A 16,090-nucleotide genomic window follows, 5' to 3' on the forward strand; every position below is an offset into this window, starting at 1 on the left:
TATATTATAAACTTGTTTGTCGTGATCTAATAAATAAAGTCCATTGACTAATCTAGCAAATCCATAAAACATCTCTTTAAAATAAAACGAACAACTATTGTCTTTTATTAAAAAGGAAAATCCCTTAGCATCTAAGCAAGAAACATAAATGATGTTTTTAGTAAGACTTGGAACATGGAAACACTCTTCCAGTTCCAAAACTAGCCCAGAGGGCAACGACAAATAATAAGTTCCTACAGCTAATGCAGCAATCCGTGCTCCATTTCCCACTCGTAGGTCGACTTCACCCTTGCTTAACTTTCTACTTCTTCTTAGTCCCTGTGAATTGGAACATAAGTGTGAGCCACAACCTGTATCTAATACCCAAGAAGTTGAATTAGCAAGTATACAGTCTATAACGAAAATACCTGAAGATGGAACGACTGTTCCGTTCTTCTGATCTTCCTTTAGCTTCAAGCAATCTCTCTTCCAATGCCCCTTCTTCTTGCAGTAGAAGCATTCGGATTCAGAAGTGGGTTGACTGACCTTCCTCTTTTCAGACTTGGCGCCAGTTTTCTTAGTTGGGCTGGCCCTTTTGCCACCTTTCTTAGCATTCCTCTTCTTTCCAGATTTCTTGAACTTGCCCCCACGCACCATAAGCACATCTTGCTTATCACTTTTGAGCATCTTTTCAGCGGTTTTTAGCATACCGTGAAGCTCAGTGAGCGTTTTGTCCAGACTATTCATACTGTAGTTCAGCTTGAACTGATCATACCCGTTATGAAGAGAATGGAGGATGGTGTCTACAGCCATTTCCTGAGAGAACTGCTGATCCAGCCGACTCATATTCTCAATGAGTCTAATCATTTTGAGAACATGTGGACTCACGGGCTCGCCTTTCTTAAGCTTGGTCTCAAGAATTTGCCTATGAGTCTCGAATCTTTCGACCCGAGCCAGATCTTGGAACATGTTCTTTAACTCACTAATGATCGTGAAAGCATCTGAGTTGATGAACGTTTTCTGTAGATCTGCACTCATGGTTGCAAGCATTAGACATTTCACATCCTTGTTGGCATCAATCCAACGATTGAGGGCTACCTGAGTGACCCCTTCGCCTGCGGCTTCGGGCATCGCCTCTTCCAGGACATACTCCTTTTCTCCTGCATAAGAACTATTTGCAAGTTCCTTTGCCAGTCAAGGAAGTTTTTCCCGCTCAACTTCTCATTTTCGAGAATTGATCGAATGTTGAATGAATTGTTGTTTGCCATAATTAAAACTACAATTGAAAAAGAATAAACAAATAAATAATCATTCACAGTTTCTCTTAATAAACTTAAATTCTAGCATACATGTATAATTCAATGTTCATTAAGCATTTTATTCAAGTTATGTGTTCCGGCAGGTGTGAATAAAATGATTCCAAGATCCTAAAATCAATTGAAGAATTAAGCACATTATGTATTTAGACTCAATTCTAAAATCTTTTAGGTAGGCAAAAGCCTTTTGCTAATAGTCTAGAAACTACTCTTGGTTGATAGGTACGTCTAAGAACTTATTAGGTAAACCTATCGATTTTGCCACGACATAAAAGGACTCCTTACTTATATCGTTGAGTTTCACCAAAACTAACATGTACTCACAATTATTTGTGTACCTTACCCCTTTAGTATCGATAAGTAACACCTCGCTATGGCGGAAAACTATTACTAAGATCGATGTAAAGGATATCCAAGTAAGTGTTATTTTGGCATGGCACCTTTTAACTCAATTTTTAAGTTTAGAACTTAAGGCTCTTACTATGTTGGTTAGATTTTAAGTGAACTAATTTCCTTAATCATGCAACATAATTAAGCTTCGATCTCATGCATATTTAAGACATATTTAAAAGCAATAAATAACTTAAAACATGCATAAGATAAATGTGATCTAGTATGGCCCGACTTCATCTTGAAGCTTCAACTTCAAAGTCCGTCTTGAATTTCACCGTGGGAGGCGCCATTTTCTTCAAATAGGATAAGCTATAATTAAACTAATTACAACTATTTGATGGTACGCAGACCATATTTGAATTGAAAAATAAATTTGGTGTTTTAGACCAATTACATTCAAAGTAATGGTACGCAGACCATATTTTCTATCCTATTTGGGCCATACTAGTCACTTCATAACCTGCAAAACAGTACATATACAATATATACCATTCACCCATTCATTATCATGAATGGCCCACATAATTGGTTAGTTAAAACACATTGTATGCATCACATAAATATTTGCAGCAATTAATTAAGGGCACCAATAATCTACCAATTATTCAGTCCTTATTAATTCTAATCAAGTTGTTTAACCTTAAAGGATTTGTAGACCTAATCAAGAGTTTATGACTAAAATGCTCCCACTTAAACCAATAACTTTATATGCTTTACTAATTTTAAACATAAAAATGTATTTCTAGTCTAACCGAAAACATACAAGTTTAATTAAAATTTAAAGCTCCTATAAAATTATAATCGAATCCATTAATTTAATTTATTTCAGTTGAATTAAACGAATTTAAATTAATTCAAGGTTTAATTTTAGTTAAATAATTAGTATAAATTAAAATTTATAATAATTATAATAATCAAAATTAAATCCCGAGAAAATAATTTAAATTATTAATTTTAACGTTAATTAAAATTATATCCGAACTGAAAAATTCAAATTAAAATTTAAAACGAACCAATCGGGTCAAGACAAGGCCATGGGCTTGCGCCCATACTTCGTCAAGTCCAACAAGCAACAAACCCCTTGTCACTCGATTGATCGTACCACAAAGCCCAAGCAACAACGCACCAATGCGTCAGGCCCAGCGAGCCACGCTTGCGCGCAGCCCACTCGCCCATCGCCTTGGCGCGCTGCTGGGCAACGCTCGCTGGACAGGCCAGCCAACGCTGCCCGCGTGCACGTTGTGCTGTGCTTGTCGCTGCCTTGGCGTGCTGCTGATCGAGGCAGCGCATGTGTGGCGCAGCATCCATCGCTGCCCACGCGTGCTTGCCTTGCTCGCTGCACTTGCTCGCCCGTTGCCCCATCGCCCACACGCGTAGCACACGCCCCTTAGGCGCACAGCCTTGCGCATGCCACGCTCGTTGCTCGCTGCATTCGTACCGCACGGGCGACGAGCTCCCTTGCTCGTCGTCTCGTGCCCGCACTATACAACACCCCTTAAGAGTAACACGTAGCTTCCATTGCTTTGTGCGTGCAACATTTATGGGCGTATTCATAAAAATTTAAATTTTTTTTAATTTAAAATTAATGACAAATTAATAAAACATATTAATTTCATAATTTTAGGGCGAAAAAATCGAAAATTTATTAATCAATTAATTTCTGATTAACATGAATTTAAATCTAGGTCATAAAAATTAAAAATTTAACATAAATTAACAATTTTTATGGTGGATTTTAATCATGGATACCTAATTAAATTATTAATTAATTATGAAAAACAAATCAATACTAAATTACTCGAATTTCAACAAATTAATCATAATTAGAAATTAGGTTGTGTAATTAACAAGTCTAGGCATTCATAATTGTTAAACATATACAGTAGGTCAATCAAAAACTCAAGATTTATCAACAAGAATCGCAAATACTTAATTTAACATCTTAAATTTACAAACTTTTGCGTTCGAAAAACTAAAACCTCCGAAAAGTCATAGTTAGGCTTCGAATTTTGGAATTCAAGGTTCGGCCGAAAAAGACTTTTTTGGTCAAAATTTTAGAATGCCTTTTACATGCGGAATTGACACAAAAATCACTCGATTTGGATGAGTAACGAAGAAACTGCCGAAAAACTGCGTACATATAATTAAATAAACGCAATTTGCAATTAATTACGAAAATTAATCACCCCTTTAATTCTTTGCAAATTTGTAAAATTTAACCATGTTTATGCAATTTAGATTATGAAAATAATAAGAGGTTCGTGATACCACTGTTAGGTTATGATACATATGAATAAACATAAATCATGCGGAAAAACCATAAAGCCAAGAAACATATTATTTACACATAATCATTTAGCATAATTCAGATGCATACACTTTGTAGCGTGCCCTCCCTAGCTGCGCCCGAACCGAACAAGAACAAGCCTTTAGGACTCCAAGTGTCGTCCCTCCGTAGATAGTCCACATCACGTCCGGATCCGCCTTAAGATTGACCAACTAGAATCGCCCTTAAGGTACTATATATTTTCGGCTAATAGGGCAAGAATATGGCTGGTTTTTCTACTTAAAAATCTTTGCTTTTTATTGTTTGAATACTTGAAATTATCTGTATAAATTATGAGCCCTTAACTCATATTTATAGGCCAAGGAATAAGTAATCGAATCCTGTTAGGATACGGATTAATTAAATTAGAATCCTAGTAGAACTCTTATTTAATTAATTTATCTTTTAGGATTAGGAATTTAATCATTAAACAAATCCTATACACTTTAGGTTTCGTATGTGAACACAAACTCTACACGAGCATGACCCGCAAGCGTGCAGGCCATGCCCGCGCACAGCTAGGGGTGTAAATGAGCCGAGCCGAGCCGAGCTTTACCCTGTTCATGTTCATGTTCATTTAACTTATGCGAGCTCGAGCCCGAGCCCGAGATTTTAACCGATCTCAAAAATTTGTTCAAGCTCGGTTCGTTTAAAATATTTTGTGTTCGCGAACTGTTCGTGAACGGCTCATTTATTAATCGAGCCGAGTTTATAAACGAGCTTTCTTAAACGAGCTTTAGAGTATAACCACTTGAAAATCTAACAAATTATAATTATATCTAATAATAAAGATTAAAGTATACATTACTTTATTTGATAAACAAACTAATAATTTAGAAAGAGTCAAAGAGCAATAATTTAGCAATTAAAATTTTATTTCAAAATATTTTTATTCTATTATAGATTCCAAAAGTCAAAAACATGATTTTTATTTATATTTGAAAAATGTATATATGGTAAAATATGATACATAACATAACTAGACGAACTTGTTCACGAACATAAATGAACGAGTTGTTCATGAACATAAATGAACAAGTTGTTCATGAACTTAAATGAACGAGCATACATATGTTCATGTTCAAGCTCGTTTATTAAGCGAGCTTCAAAAGTTGTTCAAGCTCGGCTCGTTTAGTAAATGAACGAACATGAACGAGTTTTAAACGAGCCCGAGCCCGAGTAATTTATTGACCAGCTCGGCTCATTTACACCCCTACGCACAGCCCACACGGCCGCTCGGCCCACGTGAGCTACAAGCCCACGCGAGCGCAGCAGCATTGCTCGCAGCCCACTGCTCGCAGCTGCGCGCGCAGCCACGGCCTGTTGGGCCTGGCCTTGCGCTGGGCCTGGCGTGGCCTTGGCTGTTCGTGTGGCGCGCTGGCTTGCTGGACGCGGGCCTGGCTTCGTGCTGGGCCTTCGTCTAGCAAGCTCGTCCGATGCTAATTCGTACGATGCGCTTCCGATTAATTTCCCGATTCCGGAATTCATTTCCGATACGAACAATATTTAATATTTTCGATTCCGGAATTAATTTCCGTTTCGAACAAATATTTAATATTTCCGTTTCCGGAATTATTTTCCGATTCCGATAATATTTCCGATTCTGACAATATTTCCGTTTCCGGCAATATTTCCGATTCCGGCAATATTTCCATTTCCGATAATATTTTCCGATACGTACCATGTGTCCGTTTCCGGCAACATCTACGACTTGGATAATATTTATATTTCCGATACGATCCATATTTCCGTTTCCGGCAATATCATCGTTTCCGAAGTATTCATTTCTTGCCTTTGACGATCTCAGCTCCCACTGGAACCAAGATCCGTCGATTCCGAATATCCATAGATGGAGTATTTAATGTCATTAAATACTTGATCCGTTTACGTACTATTTGTGTGACCCTACGGGTTCAGTCAAGAGTAAGCTGTGGATTAATATAATTAATTCCACTTGAACTGAAGCGGCCTCTAGCTAGGCATTCAGCTCACTTGATCTCACTGAATTATTAACTTGTTAATTAATACTGAACCACATTTATTAGACTTAATATTATATGCATACTTGGACCAAGGGCATTATTTCCTTCAAACAAAGACTCATCGGGCTCACTAGATCCAGTCGCCCCAACATCTTCATTTTGCTTACTACGTTTCGACTGGGCAAGTTCCTCGCTAACGGCAGGAGTGGACCATTTCATCCTAGTGGCACCACCCCCACGACCACTGAGAATAGCCTTGTATCGATGAACCTCAGACATCTCAGCAGCCTCATCTGGTTTCTCGACAGCTTCGACCCGTTTTTGAACAACTTGAGAACATGTCGTACGGGGCACCGTACCACGACTAACGACTACAACCGGTACAGTTTGAGAAGATGTGTGATTTTGAAAAATGCGCCAACATTAAGGAGGGAACGTAAGATAATTTTTCTTGGGGGGGTCAGGAGCCGAGTGCACAATCCTCCAATTTTTGTCAAGGCCAAGTATATCCCTTTTCAACAAGTGATGGCCTACAGAAAAACTCACAGTGGTTAGATTCACAATAGCAAGAGAAAAGTAAAACACAACACCACGCTCATCATTACCAGCAGGATGAGTAGGACTAAGACCGACTGAACCAAGCAGGATTGGACAAAATATAATGGGTGTTCGACAACAAGTAAGCTGGCACCATCTGTAATTTACTCAAACCAGCATAAATATATTCGCAGAGAACGTGGTCAAACGCCCTTGTTTCCCGTGCACTCAAAGGACTCTTCTCTAGGTGTTCCATCCTAGGTCGTACCCGGTAGAAAGCGCGACGAAGGGGAAACTCAGACGACACCTTCAACCAGTAAATGCGATCCTTCCCATCCTTACAGCTGCTTAACTTAGGAAAAACAGTCATCCTTTGCGGTTTGGTGATGATTGTATACCACCCACTCGTCCTCCCATTCTTCTTAAACCATTGCAACTCCTTAAACAGATTCAAAGTTAACGGCCACTGCTTGAACGAACACAGCCAGGCAAACGCAACCAAGTTGCAAATCACTATCGGCGAGACCTGCGCCAAATAGACATTCCACGCCCGTAGCACCCAAATTATGAAAGGATGGAGAGGAGGGCGGAGACCAAAATCAAAGTGCTTTGAATAAACAGCAACACAGCCTGGAGGACAATCAAATATCATCTGACCCTCCTCCGGTAGAATAAGGGCATACTCCGGAGGAAAACTGTAAAATACGGAAGCATGACTGGCATAGTTGTACTTCACCGCTTCCTTGCGAAAATCGCTCGATATCTTTTGCTTCGTTACCTTACAAGTTGCAACTGGTAGATGACAGGCTAAATCGCACTCCTATCAAAGATAAACCTAACGTTCACCAACTAAAAATGTAGCAAGGGAAGCAGGGATCGTATCCACAGGGAAACAATGTTCTTTCCACTATTAATTAACTAATCTAGACTACTGGTAACAAAGAATTGGATTGGTTTGTATATTAAGCTAAGGCAAATAATCAAACTGGAATATAACAATATTAAGGGAATCTAGGGCAGCGGTTCACCATAAATGCAGACCGGGATTGGACAACGGACAATAACAATTAATTAACAATCATAACTAGGAAAACATGCATCTCTCGAATCTTATGAATTCCTTAGGATATAACAACTAGCGGGCTCTCGCTACGTACTAGAAATAATTCCTATCTAATAGCCACAGACCAAAAACATCAGATTTATACCTCTCGGCGCATAATCTAAGGTTAATCAAACTCAAATCAAAATAGTCCGGCCGAACAGAATTGACGAGCAATAATAATAAGCTATAGAAATTATAATCAATCAATCAAATAATCAAGTCCACATATAATCCCAATCATGCATTCATGGATCTCCTAAACCCTAGAAATTAAACTACTCACTCATGATAACTAATAACAAAGCGATTAACATAATGGAAAACATGATCAAAGCAATAGAATAAATTAAAGTAAGAAACAATACCGACTTGAAGAACAATGGAAATTGAAAGCTTGCGTTTTTATATAAATCGAACTAAGTGTTTGAATTGATGTAGAGAGAAAAATAAAACTTAGAGAAATAAACTAAGGGTCTTTTTGCTGGAAAATAAGATGTTTACTAAAAATAAAAGGGCTAGTATTTATAGTTTGCCCAAAATACAAGCCAAAAACCGGAAAGAAAAAACGCGAAAAAGCATAAGGGGTTGGCGTCGCCCGATCGGGCGGCTCTTCGCCCGATCGGGCGAATCACTCGATAGTCGGCCCGATCGGGCCAAAATCCGCCCGATCGGGCGGATTGCGAAATCTCCACAAAGCCTCCAGATTGACCGCCCGATCCGCATCGGGCGAGCTGCGCCCGATCGGGCGCGCGTTGATGAACTTGCCTTGCTTATACTTCCTTCCGATGGTTGCATTTCGCCCTCAGCTTCCAGGGCGATTTGCAATCTTCAATGTATCTCGCCCGTATCACCAAGTCTAACTCCCGGGGCTCAACCATAAGCATCTAAGGCTCCCGAAAGTCGACGATGGAGGTCCCGAACTTCTCGGACTCATATAGTGGCCTTGATCAACAATGAAACGGGTCTAAAACGACCCATTTCTCATAATCAAACCTGAAACTCAAGGCACACTCAATAACACACATTAGTACTAGAAACGGCTCCTAAGAGCACGTTTGATACATAGAAGTACTAAGGGACGGGGGTAAAAACTCTATATAAAACGCATATATCAAACTCCCCCAAGCTAGATCTTTGCTTGCCCCTAAGCAAAGAAATCATCGATGAATACATAAATCAACTTCACCCCAAACACATCTTAAAACAATGGATACGATTCAAGGCAAAATCCAACAAGCATGCATCAATGTCAACCAATCAAATTCATTCAGCCGCCAATCCACCTCAACAATCGTCACGCAAAGCGAACTACAAGTGTACAATGGAATTCAAGACTAGTGCTCACACACTCGTCACTCATTTATGTGGCGGATAAAAATTGTACCCGTTCGCTCCCCTCCCAACATATATGTGTACAATGCCCTCCCAAACTCACAACACTCGTGTGTCTAGAAAAACATGCACTCAACCTAGTAGTCGACTCGGAATGTGTCATGTCATAACTTGCATTGATAAACAACTACTTTCACATTAATATGACTCTATGCACAAAGGTCGGAAGGTCTTCAAAGCTTGTAATGATAGGCTTAGGTAGAGGTGCGGTAAATTTGGGTATAATGTGAGCTTTAAAGCCTTGGCTTTGGGGAGCATAAATCCTAAAAACAACCGTGATCAATCAACATAATGACCATAATCTCCCACTCAACACATGACAAAACAACAAATAGCCAACACCATACTTTCTTGCATTTTTTTTTCACAATTGTAACCAATCACTCATAAGGATATGAATTTGCAGAACTTGATTGAAACAACACTTTGAACTTTTTATGAGAGTAATAGATTTTTCTCTTTCTTTTCCTTTTCAATCTCTCTTTTTTTTCTTTCTTTTTAGAAACCTTCACATTTGTTTTGTTCTTTCATCTCTTTTCATTTTCAACTCATTTTCAACAACAAACATGATAAGACGAACTCCTTTTTCGATACCTACTTTGTGCTCAAAATGTAGCACATTACAACTCCCTCACCTCACTACTATTAGCTCCCCCAAGCTAGGTTTGGGACTAGTAACCAATGGGGTTTTTCATGGGCTTGTAATATGGCTAGTCACCGAATAAAAGGGCACAAGCAACAACATGGGTAGAAAAGGAGGGGACAAATGTATCTAATTTCATCTGAAGGCTACCTAAATAGAAAAATGCCTTCGTCCTCCACAATGTGCATGTATATGAGTCATAAAACACTACTAATAGTTGCAAATCAATACTCAAAATCAATGACACACCAGGAAGCTATCACACATCCTAACCAAATCAACTAGTCAAGCACCAAGTCCACAAATAGTTGGTCAGAGTTGACTCATGTTAAGGCATCAAAGCAATCGAATATCAAATCATGGCTAACGCATCCACATTGCTCGTCATCAAATACCAAGAATCAAAACAATTTTCAATCAAAGGGGCACAGGGAAGCATGATATTGTATTCATCGGAACGTATTTTTGAATTTTTGTATTTTTGTATTTTTGTATTTTTTTTTTTTTCTTTTTCAAAGCAATAAACTAATTTAGAAAGCATTAAACATACCAAAATAAACACACTAAAATAAAGAAATGCGAAAATAAAAGAAAGACATACCTACAATGTACAAGTAGTGTGAAACCCCCCCCAAACCAAATCAGACAATGTCCTCATTGGCTCAAGGGTATCGAACCTCATCATCAACATCAGCATCACTGATGGCCTTGGCCATCATCACCATCATCATCACCATCATCTCTGCCACCATGCCCACTAGGACCCGCTCCCCACCCTCCGTACTGGGTGGGTGTGAAGGTGCCCATAGAACCCGGAGCTCCATATCCCTCCGCGGGATAGGTAAACCAGGTAGGGTGCTCGTAATCTGGGGCAATATAGCCCTGCCTGGCATACTGATCATAAAATGGGAACATGGTCCTCTGGTGATCAGCTGCGAACTCCCGGAACCCGAGCTCAAGTCTGCTCAACCTCTCATCAATGGACCCCTGATCCTCATGAACTACCGGGCCACTCTGGGGCCTCCCCGTGTCTCGACGCCCCCTCCTGAAGTAGGTGCGAGGCTCTGGCTGGTACTGATGGGGCTCTGGCTGAGGGTCAGGCTGAGGCTGGGGGTCAGGCTGAGGCTCTCGCTCAAATCCAACAAATAGATAATGAGCCTGACCGGGTCTGAAACTAGTGCGGCCCTGAGGGTCAGGCAAGGTGAAAAGCCTGTTTCCCTCGAACATCCAGTACATGGCTCCCGGCCTAAATAACCCGTGCTCCCCCTGCAGCCTACGGAGTCCAGCAAAATAAGCCAAATCAAGCAAGTTGCTACCCAGAACTGGGATCTGGTTAGCCTCAGTAAAATTGGCCGTGGCCATGGCTATGTGGGTGATCAACCCACCAATGGTAATCTTGGTAGTATGTGTGGAGGTGGCTATGGGGTAAAATTGAGAGGCCATGTGATGTGCAAGGTTCATTTTGTAGCTCTCCTCTCCTTCGGAAACGTAGCCACCTAGGATCTCTAGCTCCGTACTTCTAATGTTCTGGGTCTCATCCCTACCAAAGATAGTAAATCCTAGGAACCTGTAAAAGACAATGGGTACCGGGTGTTGAATCTTGGAAGCATGCAAATGTTGCATACTCGGGGGTTATCATTGCCCGTAAGCTTTCCCCACATGGTACAGTTATTGTGAGTCTCCTTGGGTTTCCTACTATATGTGGTAGACAATCCAAAAATCCTACCAAAATCAGATAAGCTCATGGTGTAGGTTCGGTTCATGACACGAAATTGAACCGATGACACGGTTCGATAACCATCCCTACGAATATTAAAACTACTCAAAAATTCTAGAGTCAACCGCCTAAATGTGAGACGGAGCATACCATACATGCTACTCATACCAACACCAACAAAAACACGTTTTACATCACGCTCAATTCCCATTTCATGCAATGATTTTTGACATATAAAGCGAGTAGGGATTACCTCCCTCAATTTGAGGTGCATGAATCGTGCTCGTTGCTCCTCCGTAATAAAGATGACATCCGGAAAATCTGTGTCGGGCTCGAATTGCGGTGGTGGAGGTGGTGGTGTCGGTTCCCGAGCTCGGCTTGTGGAAGCCTCATGTTGATTTCTTGGTACCCTCGTGCATTTTCTTTGTGGTCTATTTGCCATTGATGAAAAATCTGAATTTTTGAGTTTTTTGAGTTTTTTTGGGTGAATTTGGGGATTTTGTGGGGATGAGTGAAAACTTAAATCGATTAGGTGTAGGTTGTAGAGGATGATGAGGGGATGATTTTGATGAAAATTTTGTTGAATTTGGTGGAGAATTGAGGGAGATATGGTGGTTGGAAGTTTTTTTTTGAGGTTGGGGTTTAATGGAGGGAGAGAGAGAGAGTTAGGTTGAAGATGAAGAAGAAGTGAAGAAAGAAAGAAGAAACCGTGTACTTGTCGCTGAAATCGCATCTCGCCCGATCGGGTAGGTTCTATCCTTTTCAAAAGTCTGAAGCTGAGTGAGGCGACATTCCGCCCGATCGGGCGGTTTGCGATCCTTTTCTTCTGATTCGTACGCGCCCGATCGGGCGCAGCTCGCCCGATCCGGATCGGGCGATTTGCGATTGCCTCTTTTCTTGACTTTTTCTGCCCAGAATTCCTCCTTGACTTTTCCACAAATTTTCCTCAACCGCCCGATCGGGCAAAATAATTTCGCCCGATCGGGCATTCCACTCGCCAGTCCGCTCGATCGGGCATGCTGCGCCCGATCGGGCAGAAATAAGCTTTATGAAAATCATCCGTGCGCGCCCGATCGGGCGCAGCTCGCCCGATCCGCATCGGGCGATTTGCAGTGTGCTTGGCCTTGAGCTTAATTTCACTTTCTCGAACTTGGGGCTTTAGGCCTGCACATTAAGAAACACCCAAACAGCGTAATGCCCTCTTCTCGCCTCACTAACACCAAAAACAATACTTAAACACACGTAGGTAATAGAAATACTTAAACACACGTAGGTAATGGAAAATACTAACTAAGCACACAAAAATTAGAATCAACAATCAAGCTTATACTACTAAGGCTATAAATGGATAATGAAATACTCATCCCCTATTAGATTGATGTAATGTCCCCATTACACAATCTCCGCTTATGCGCAGACAATAGACATGAAAGGGATGAGAGCCACGACAGCTCATCGAATGGGGGCACCAAAGATGGTGCCACCTGGTGTCACATCGATTACCTTGGATGAGCTGTGTGGTGCGGGAAGTGACAGATCACGACCCCGATCGTGAATACGATGTCCACCGTTTACAGAACTTTCGGCCCCTTGGGTCGTGGCATCATCAATCCGTCCCTTCTTTCGAACCCATGCCGAAGAGTGTATACTCCGATCACCTCCACCTGCAAGACAATTTGAAACATGTGCTTTTTCCGAGGAGTTATTTGAGTTAGTATGAGTCAATTCGGTATTAAAATAATCATTAGAAATATTGACTCCAAAACATGACTCCTCTACCATAGGGTTCTTAGCAACATGGGTTAAATTGAAAGTAACCTTATCATCTCCCACATTTAGCGTCAACTTGCCATTCTTGACATCTATGATTGCCCCCGCAGTGTGTAGGAAAGGCCGACCTAAAATAATAGGAATTTGCCTATCCTCTTCCATGTCTAAAACAACAAAATCAACAGGAATAAAGAATTTACCTACTCTAACAGGCACATCTTCTAAGACACCTAGGGGGTATTTTACAGATCTATCGGCCATTTGCAGAGTTATGTTGGTAACTTTTAAATCACCCATGTTCAACTTAGTACATACAGACAGGGGCATGACACTAACACTGGCACCTAAATCACATAAGGCTTTGTCAATAAAAAGGTTGCCAATATTACACGGGATAGAGAAACTCCCGGGGTCCTTCAACTTGGGTGGAGACTTATTTTGTAGTAAGGCACTGCACTCCTCAGTAAATGCAACAGTCTCCACCTCACTAAATGCTCTCTTCCTAGTCAAGATGTCTTTCACGTATTTAGCATATGCAGGTACTTGAGTAATTAATTCAGTGAAAGGGACTGTTACCTGCAGATTCTTTACCACTTCTAAGAACTTACCAAACTGCTTTTCTAGCTTGTTCTTTAGCTGACGATGAGGGAAGGGAAGTTTGATAGGTGGAACTTGTATCTCAACTTTCTTCTCAACCCCTGTGTCAGCTTCCTTATCCTTGACCACCTTCTCACTTTCTCTTGGCACAACACCACTAACAGATACTTCAACCCCTTCCTCTATAGTCATAGGTGGCCCATCATACTCATATCCACTCCGCAGAGTGACAGCATTTACAGACTCTCTGGTCACAGGCTGTGAAGGGAGTTGACCTTTGGGTCTCTCTGCAAGAGCGGTAGCCATTTGTGCCAACTGTTTATCCATGATCTTGTTATGAGCAGTGAGGGCATCGATTTTGGCATCCTTTTCGCTTAGAGATTTCTGCAATTCCAACATCATATTCCTCATCTCTACAAGCATGGGATCAGGTTGTGTGGGTTGAGGTTGTGGTGGTAAGCCAGGTGATCCACTAGGTTGCGAGTTGTAGTTGCTCCGCGGTTGGTAGGGTTGTTGTGGTGGTAGAGGGTGTTGAATTTGGTGGGGGTTCTGAACATTAGTACTCCTATATGATAATAGGGGGTTATTTTTATACCCCTCATTGTATGAGTTGGAATACGGATTGTTCTGCTTGTAGGACTGGAATGCATTGCATTGTTCGATGGAGTTTCGGCATACCTGTGCATAATGGCCCTGCATCCCACAACTATTACAGACATTAGCAGATTGGGCACTCATTGCAGCGACACTAGCATGTTGGGTGGATTGGGAAGATGCGATCTGTATATTGTCGAGCTTGTGATGTAGGGCAGTTAGCTGAGCAGTAAGTTGTTCAATAGAATTCATCTCATGCTTAACACCTCGGTCGGCAAAACCTCTAGGATTCCCATATTGGGCACTATGGATGGACATCTCCTCAATCACCTCCAAAGCTCTAGGCACCTCCAGTTGCATAAATCTTCCACTGGCAGCTGAATCCAAAAGACACCTAGACTCATTACCCAGACCATTGTAAAACTGCTGAACCAGGAACCAGTCATCCAAACCATGGTGTGGGCACTCTCTTTGCAAGTCCTTGAATCTCTCCCAAACTTCGAACAAACTCTCATCTACTTGTTGAGAGATACCTAATATCTTACCCCTCAGACGAGCTGTCTTCTCAGGTGGGAAATATTTAACATAGAATGCGAGGGCCAAAGAATTCCAATCGGTGATTTTCATAGCTGCGCGGTTGAGACTGTTAATCCATAGCTTGGCCTTCCCACTCAATGAAAATGGAAAGAGTATCTCCATAGTCTGCTCCGGTGTTAAATTCTTCTGCTTAATGGTGGCACAATACTGAATGAAAGACTGAATGTGGAGATTGGGATCTTCACCCTTTTCCCCACCGAATTGGTGTCTCTCGATCATGTTTATCAGTTGGGGTTCAATCTTGAAATTCTCGACCGCAATGGAAGGCATGATTGCCTTGGGAAGCATAGACAGACTTGGTTTAGAATAGTCTGTAAGCCTTGGCACAAGTGGGGGTGGTGGTGCTTGGTCACCCATCTCTGAATCTGTATGGAATAGATTGCTAATCAGATGGTCGGATTCAGAGTCAGAATAGTCTCTCAACTGTTCAACGAATCTACGCCGTCTACGAAAGGTCCGTTCAGGTTCAGGATCGAACGAAGTCAGATCGCTGGTATGGACAGTCCTGGGCATAAACAAGCAAGAACTAGAAAACAGTCGTGAGATCCGGTCTCAAGGAACGGGAGTCCCTTGAGAAGTGACAAACAATAATCCAGAAAAACAATTAATAACAGAAAATAAAACCGTTTCCCCGGCAACGGCGCCAAAATTTGACAGGCTAAATCGCACTCCTATCAAAGATAAACCTAACGTTCACCAACTAAAAATGTAGCAAGGGAAGCAGGGATCGTATCCACAGGGAAACAATGTTCTTTCCACTATTAATTAACTAATCTAGACTACTGGTAACAAAGAATTGGATTGGTTTGTATATTAAGCTAAGGCAAATAATCAAACTGGAATATAACAATATTAAGGGAATCTAGGGCAGCGGTTCACCATAAATGCAGACCGGGATTGGACAACGGACAATAACAATTAATTAACAATCATAACTAGGAAAACATGCATCTCTCGAATCTTATGAATTCCTTAGGATATAACAACTAGCGGGCTCTCGCTACGTACTAGAAATAATTCCTATCTAATAGCCACAGACCAAAAACATCAGATTTATACCTCTCGGCGCATAATCTAAGGTTAATCAAACTCAAATCAAAATAGTCCGGCCGAACAGAATTGACGAGCAATAATAATAAGCT

The 16,090-nt window shown here is 41.1% G+C and overlaps 1 non-coding gene across 1 annotated transcript; it reads left to right on the forward strand.

The window, feature by feature from the left end:
- The first annotated feature begins 14,799 nt into the window (after window positions 1–14,799).
- On the forward strand, window positions 14,800–14,906 carry LOC130466479 (small nucleolar RNA R71). The gene has a single exon (XR_008926704.1). It is a non-coding gene; the product is annotated as a small nucleolar RNA R71 (small nucleolar RNA).
- The last annotated feature ends 1,184 nt before the right edge of the window (window positions 14,907–16,090 follow it).

Source organism: Spinacia oleracea, chromosome 1 (genome assembly GCF_020520425.1).
Source record: "Spinacia oleracea cultivar Varoflay chromosome 1, BTI_SOV_V1, whole genome shotgun sequence".
In the NCBI taxonomy this organism is placed as follows: Eukaryota; Viridiplantae; Streptophyta; class Magnoliopsida; order Caryophyllales; family Amaranthaceae; genus Spinacia; species Spinacia oleracea.